Below are 7,028 nucleotides of genomic sequence, written 5' to 3'. Positions count from 1 at the left end.
TGGTGGTACAAACTGACGCTTGAGATTTTTCCTCAGAGCCAAGATCGAACTGGTAACCAATTCGTGATTTCCCGTCGGCCAAGTGCGTGGGCATCGATCTACACGTGAGTTTCTCCACCTCCGCAGAATAGCTATTTCGGGGTGGGGGAGGGCCTCCGGTGGATTATAAGGTGTTTAGCAGCATCCGTTGCCTCCGCTAACTAGATGGATGCCAGGGGTTAACATTCTCCCTCCCCGCTTCCCCCACTCGTGGCCTAGTGTCTCAGCGGGGATGGGGAAGGCGTGTGAGGGCGAAGTTGCCCCTTGTTGAGTATTGGTGCGCCTAGTCCTGCTCTGAGCTTATGCAGAGGACTTTCCAGATGAAGGCTCAGGGGTCGATCCAGCTGGAGAGCCCCTCCCTCCCCAGCACAGTTGACCTTAGGATTTGAGGCTTTTAACATCTCTGGGTTTCCACCTTTAGGTCTTTCCTTCCGTTCTATCCTCCAAAGCGGCCTCTTCCGAGCCTGTTGACCAGGGCCAGCCAGGTCGAAGGCTGGGTTCGCTCAAGGAGGATCCTCTTGCCCCTCCTGGAACTTCAGGCCTGTCGGTTGGGCCTGCAGAGAAGCCTTAGGGCCCACTTCGTTCGGCATCCTAGGGGGCAGGTGCGCGGTGCGAGGGGGATAGGAGAGTGTGACTGTGGTTCCAGACCCCCTGGCGCTCACCCTCCATCCCCGTGCGCACCCTTCCCACCCTTTCCGGCTCCTGCTGGTCCGCTCGCCCCGAGGTAGGTCTCCGGTCAGCATAAGCTCCCAAGAAGCCAAGGCCCAAAAGGACACGTAGCGGAAACAAGCTGCTCACTTCGGTCCTGTCCGCAAGGGACCCCTTTCTGACCAGAAAGAAAGGCGGCCAGTCCTGTCCCGCTGGGTTAGTGGAAGAGAGATTGAAGGGAAGAGAAGAAAAATCCTGTGAGGTTTCAGGATCTAAAGTCACCATGAAGTCGATCTAACCTCCTCTGAAGGTCCTCCCGGTCCTCCAGTGGCTGGCGAAGGTGAGATGAGTCCCTGTCTCCAGTTTGCCAAAGTGGACAAAGCCTACCACAGTGGGCCCCGAATCAGCTAGTAGGCATCCCCCTCTTTCCAGTTGGTGGTACTCGAGCTTCCCTACCCAGGATTTCCATGGATTCCAAGGGTACAACTGAACACCTTTTCTTGTTCCAACTGCTCTTATTTGAAGTAAGGGCAGATCTGTTGAGAAGCATGTATTCGGTAAGAGTAGAGCAACCGTTGTTGAGACTGTCCCACTCTTCCTCCTCCTCCCTCTTCCTAGAAAAGCACAATGAAAATTAATCCCCACGACTGGCCTGTTGTACTTTCAATGCACATTTGGCGGAGCCTAAGGGGAGTCTATGAGGTTCCGGGGTGAGTATTTGAAGTATAACACAGTCATGTTTATTCACACGTGCATTCCAAAAATACATTGGACAAACGCATCCAGTTCACCTGTGCCACACTTACAAAGATAGGAAAAGAGGGTCTACACACAAACAAGTGAAAGACGTAATCGAATGGCTTTTAAACATCTGCTGTTTCCACTGAAGGTCTTCTTCTCTGGATATACCCACCAGTGTCTTCTCTTTCTCCAAAATCAGACGTTCAAGTGCCAGACCCTGAAATCAGTTTTCTGGTACCAGCTTATTCTTCCCCATTCTGTATCCCTGCCTCTCCACTCTCTTCTTTCATATGCAGGAAAGGTCAGCTCTCCCTCAGTTTCTAATTTGCAACATCCCACTCGAAGAACTCAAGGACCAGCATCAAAAATTAGACACCCTCCATGGGACTCCTTCTCTGTCTTAGTTGGAGCTTCCATAACAATGTACCATAAACTGGGTAGCTCATCCACAACAGACATTCCTCACAGTTCTGGAGTTTGGAAGTCTAAGATTAAGGTGCCAGCATGGTAGGGTTATGGTAAGGAACCTCTTCCTGCTTATAGATGCCATCTTCCCATTGCATCTGCAAGTGGCTGAAAGAGGCTGAGAGAGCTCTCTAGTGTCCCTTTTATAGGGGCACTAATCCCACTCAGGAGGACTCCACCTTCTGGATCTAATTACCTCCCAAAGGCCCCTCCTCCTAATTTTAACACTTTCCAGGGGTGGGTGGGGGAAGGTTAGAGTTTCAACCAAGGCATTTTGGGGGGACACAAACATTAGGCCTCCTGTGATCTTTCTAGAAGAATAAGAAATTCTAAATGACCCAAAGCTTTGTACATTTCACAGTTAGAAATAAAGAAAACTTTCCCTAAGATTTTGAAAGGCCTGAAACATGAGTTTCCTTCCAACCAACCCCACCACTAAAATCTGGACTTTGTGCTGAGTGTTGTGGACTTTCTGCATGTTCATCCTCCCTGCAGACAACTGGAGATTTATTCTCATCAGAGGGTAGAAGAGAGGATCCTTGGCCCCAAGGGGGCAATCAACATAGGTGAGCAAGGACATGTGTCCCACACTGAAATGAGAGGGATGAAGTGACAGCATATCTTGATCTATGTGATGGTTACATGAATTATGACCTATTTCAAAGGTTATTGTGCTGTGTGAAAAAGAACAAAACCAGAGGACTTGCACAACCTGACTTTCAGACTCACTCTAAGCTGTTATAAACAAGGCAGTGTGCAAGCGGCATTGGGAGACACAAGTACATCAACAGACTGACTTGGGAGACCTGAAATTGACCCACAGCTATATAGTCCATAGGTTTTTTGTTTGTTTGTTAATTTTGTTTCGTTTTCTGAGACAAGGTCTCACTCTGCTTCCCAGGCTGAAAGGATCCTCCTGCCTCAGCCTCCCAGGTAGCTCATACTACAGGCACCTTTTAGTAGACATGAGGTTTTGCCATGTTGCCCAGACTGGTCTCCAACTCCTGGGCTCAAGTGACTTACCAGCCTCAGCCTCTCACAGTGCTGGGATTACAGGCATGAGCCACCATGACTGGCCATAGGTTTTCAATAAAAGCAGTTCAATGAGGCAAAAGAAATAGTTTCAATTAATGGACTTTCATATGGGGGAAGAGGGAGACCAAAAAGGTTATTTCCTCCTCACACTACACTCAAAAGTAACTTGAGGCACATTATAGACCAAAACTTAAAAGCTAAAGGTATAAAGCATTTTGAGGATACTTTGTGACTTGTTGGTAGACAAGATTTATTAAACAGGGCACAGAAAAAAACATGTAAAAAGGAAAGACTTGATAAATTCGATTTCATGAACATTAGCCATATCTTCTCATCAGAAGACGCCACATAGAAAATGAAGAAACAAGCCAGCCTCAGATGAGGAGAAAATAGTCACAAAACCTATCTGACCCCCAAACCCTGTAACTATAATGTATAGTGAGATCTTCCTAACTGGAAATTTAAAAAAAAAAAAAAAACAACCAAATGTGCTAGATGGGTAAAAGACTTGAACAGATACTTTAGAATAAAAGGTACACACAGGAAAATGGAAATTGAAACCACATTGAGACACCACTATAACTCCCAGTAGCATGGCTAAATTTATGAGGAGAGGAAATACCCAATCTTGGAGAAGATGAAGAATAACCACAACTCTCATATGTCATTCATTGGTGGAAATGTAAAATGACACTACTACTTTGGGACAAGTTTTGTCAGTTTTTATGAACTTGAACATATCCCACTCTTTGGTATTTGCAATTCTGCACCTAGGTTTTCCCCCAAGAGACATGAAAACAGACACCCTCAATATCTCTTGTGGGAAGAATGTTCAAAGCAGGTTTATTCAGAACAGCCAATACCGGTTTATTCAGAATAGCCAATACCGGTTTATTCAGAATAGCCAATACCCAAACACTCATTATAGGGGTAGGGGTGGGGCGGGAATGGCAAACAAACTGTGCTATTTCCCTGCAATGGAATACTACTCAGCAATGAAAGAGGAATGAACATGTGCTGCACTCAGCAATGGATAGAGCCAGAGACATTATGCAGAGAGAAAGAAGCACATAGAACAGAGTAGATGCACTGTGATTTCATCGACATGAAGTTCTAGAAGAAGCAAAGGTAAAGTGAAAACAATCTGGAGAATGATTGTTCACAAATAAGGCAGAGAACAATGAGAATGATTTTTATAATTCTAGTGATTACATTATTGATTGAATAGTCAGTAAATCCAGGCATGTCTGACGACAGCAGTGTAAGGCAGAGTTCGGGAAGTGGCCCATCCTTCCATAGAAAAATGCTGAGGCACATAAAATTTTTTTTTTTTTTTTTTGAGACGGAGTCTTGCTCTGTTGCCCAGGCTGGACTGCAGTGGCCGGATCTCAGCTCACTGCAAGCTCCGCCTCCCGGGTTTACGCCATTCTCCTGCCTCAGCCTCCCGAGTAGCTGGGACTACAGGCGCTCACCACCTCGCCCGGCTAGATTTTTGTATTTTTTAGTAGAGACGGGGTTTCACCGTGTTAGCCAGGATGGTCTCGATCTCCTGACCTCGTGATCCGCCCGTCTCGGCCTCCCAAAGTGCTGGGATTACAGGCTTGAGCCACCGCGCCCGACCAGAGGCACATAAAATTTAAGATACTTACCCAAGGTCAGGCAAGGGCTGACATAGATTTTCAACACAGAACCTGGGTTCTTGGACATAGATTAGACTGCACCTGTCCACTTTTCTGTTTCAGGTGTCTCTGGGATTCTCAGCTGTACCGGAGGGGAGAGAGAAGGACAGAGAAGGAGACACAGTGAGAGAGGAGTAGGGAAGAAATGGAGGGAGGTACAGGGCCCTTAGGTGTTGAACAGCAGAGAAGTAACTCTTGCCAGTGTGTTTACACTATAGAGAAGTTTTCTGGGGATCCGGACATTAGTAGATGCTAAGCTTGCTGTGGTCAGGAGATGAATTTGATATGCCATAGATTTGGAAATTGAAACGGCACCCTAAAGTTGTTGGAAGAGAATGTTGCAGAATACATTTCTGCCTTACCCTGACGCGCTTGGTTGCGGGGAGCAAAAGGGATCAAGTGACTGCCTGGACGAACAACTTTGCCGTGACTCGGATTCGAACCGAGGTTGCTGCGGCCACAACGCAGAGTACTAACCACTATACGATCACGGCGAGCCACAGGCCAAGCGGCAATGCCTGTGCTTGCTCTAGCAGTTTTGACGTCAATACATTTCGATTATTAGGTGGCTTTGTTCCCAGCCAGCCAAAGGGGGTTCACGTGGTTCACGTTTTTCTCCCTTTCATGCCCGCTCTGCTTTTCCCTCCCTTCCTCCCAATCCTAATACGGGACGAAAATAATTCTCATCTCCTCCACTCCAGCCTGGGCCTCCCTGCACCGGCCTCTCTCGGGTGGTCTCTCTGTCCTCATCCGCACCTCCTCTGCTTCTCTCCCGCCTCTCCGTGTTTCTGCTTTTCACCCTTTCTCTCTCCCGCCCCACCGACCAAAGCCGAGTTGAGCTAGTGGAGCCCAAGCAGCGTAGAGTCGGGTGAAGGCGGAGCCAAGAACGGGAAGAACCATCACTAGAGCCCACGGGCGTTCTGCTTCCTTTGGGAAGTCGCGGACCCGGGCTTTTCCCAGGACGGTGGCTCTGACGCCGGCGAGGGGCAGGATGGGGCGAAGGCCATTCCGCTGCCCTCCTAGCTTCGGAATCATTCAATGCATGGGTTTCAATCGTAGCCGGCAAGATGCACCTCTCCGGTTTTCTAAGGCTTTGGAGCCTGCACAATTGTTCTACAAAAGGCAGTGGCTCCGCCTAGCGTTGGATGGGCGCGTGCTCTGCAAAGTGAGGCCGGAGCGACTTGCTTCCAAGTTCGGAGGTGAGTGGTTCGAACCTGTCCTATGGAGGGTTTCTTCCACTTTAAAAATGCTTGAACCGCTGGCAAGTTTCTTCTATCCAGCACATGCTCCAGCATATGCTCTCATGGAAACGCAGAGTGAGACCAACTTTACCCTCCTCTCTTCGGTGTCTCGCCTACGACATGAGGACCTAAATCAAGGTCCTCCAGGATTCTGGGGTATCTCTCTCTCTCTCTCTCTCTCTCTCTCTCTCCCCCCACCCCCCTGTCTCCCTCTCCCTCTTTCTCCCTCTCACTCCGTCGCGGCTGGAGTGCAGTGGCGCGATCCCAGCCTCCAACTCTGGTTCAAGCAATTCTCCTATCTCAGCCTCCCAAGTAGCCGGAATTACAGGCACGCGCCACTACCCCCATCTAATTTTTGTATTTTTAGTAGAGATGGGGTTTCACCATGTTGGCCAGGATGGTCTCTAGAGAGAGAGACAGCTGGGCACGGTAGCTCACGCCTGTAATCCCAGCACTTTGGGAGGCCGAGGTGGGTGGATCACAAGATCTGGAGATGGAGACCATCCTGGCTAACACGGTGAAATTCCGTCTCTACTAAAAATACAAAAAATTAGTCAGGCGTAGTGGTGGGTACCTGTAGTCCCAGCTACTCGGGAGGCTGAGGCAGGAGAATGAAGTGGACTGGGGAGGCAGAGCTTGCAGTGTGAGTCGAGAGTGCCACTGACTTCACTGCAGCCTGGGCGACAGAGCGAGACTCCGTCTCAAAAAAAAAAAAAAAAAGAAAGAAAAAAGTAAGAATGGTATTTCTTAGGTTTTCTTCTAGGATTTTTCTACTTTGAGGTTTCCGTAAGTATTGTTCCATTGCAGGTGACAACCAACCAGAGACTACTCATTACAAGCCAAGAAAGGAAATTTATTGTTGCCAGGAAAAACATCCAACACAAAAAAATTAGCAAAGGAGATTCCTAAGTGTCCCTTTCCATAAAGCATGCGGCATTGTTCTCTGCAGAGTTCAGTAAACATTTTTCTGTAAAGGGCTAGAGAGATATTAAATATTGTAGGCTTCTAAGCCAAGAGGCAAAAACCATGGTATTATGTAGGTGCACATATAACCAATGAGAAAACAAATTTCTATACCATTTTTGTTGATGAGATCCTAAATTAACAATAGTAACTGAGTAAAACCTCTCAGGTGGTAAATGTTCTTTGCCTTGAGAGCCTAGATCTGCCCACCTAGGCT

At 47.9% G+C, this 7,028-nt stretch overlaps 1 non-coding gene across 1 annotated transcript; it reads right to left on the bottom strand.

The window, feature by feature from the left end:
• Positions 1–5,029: 5,029 nt before the first annotated feature.
• Positions 5,030–5,101, bottom strand: TRNAH-GUG. Its single transcript has one exon. It is a non-coding gene; the product is annotated as a tRNA-His (tRNA).
• Positions 5,102–7,028: the final 1,927 nt, after the last annotated feature.

Source organism: Theropithecus gelada, chromosome 1, assembly GCF_003255815.1.
Source record: "Theropithecus gelada isolate Dixy chromosome 1, Tgel_1.0, whole genome shotgun sequence".
Lineage (NCBI taxonomy): Eukaryota > Metazoa > Chordata > Mammalia > Primates > Cercopithecidae > Theropithecus > Theropithecus gelada.
Note: the sequence above shows the minus strand (reverse complement) of the source record. Positions and strands in the feature narration are given on the sequence as shown.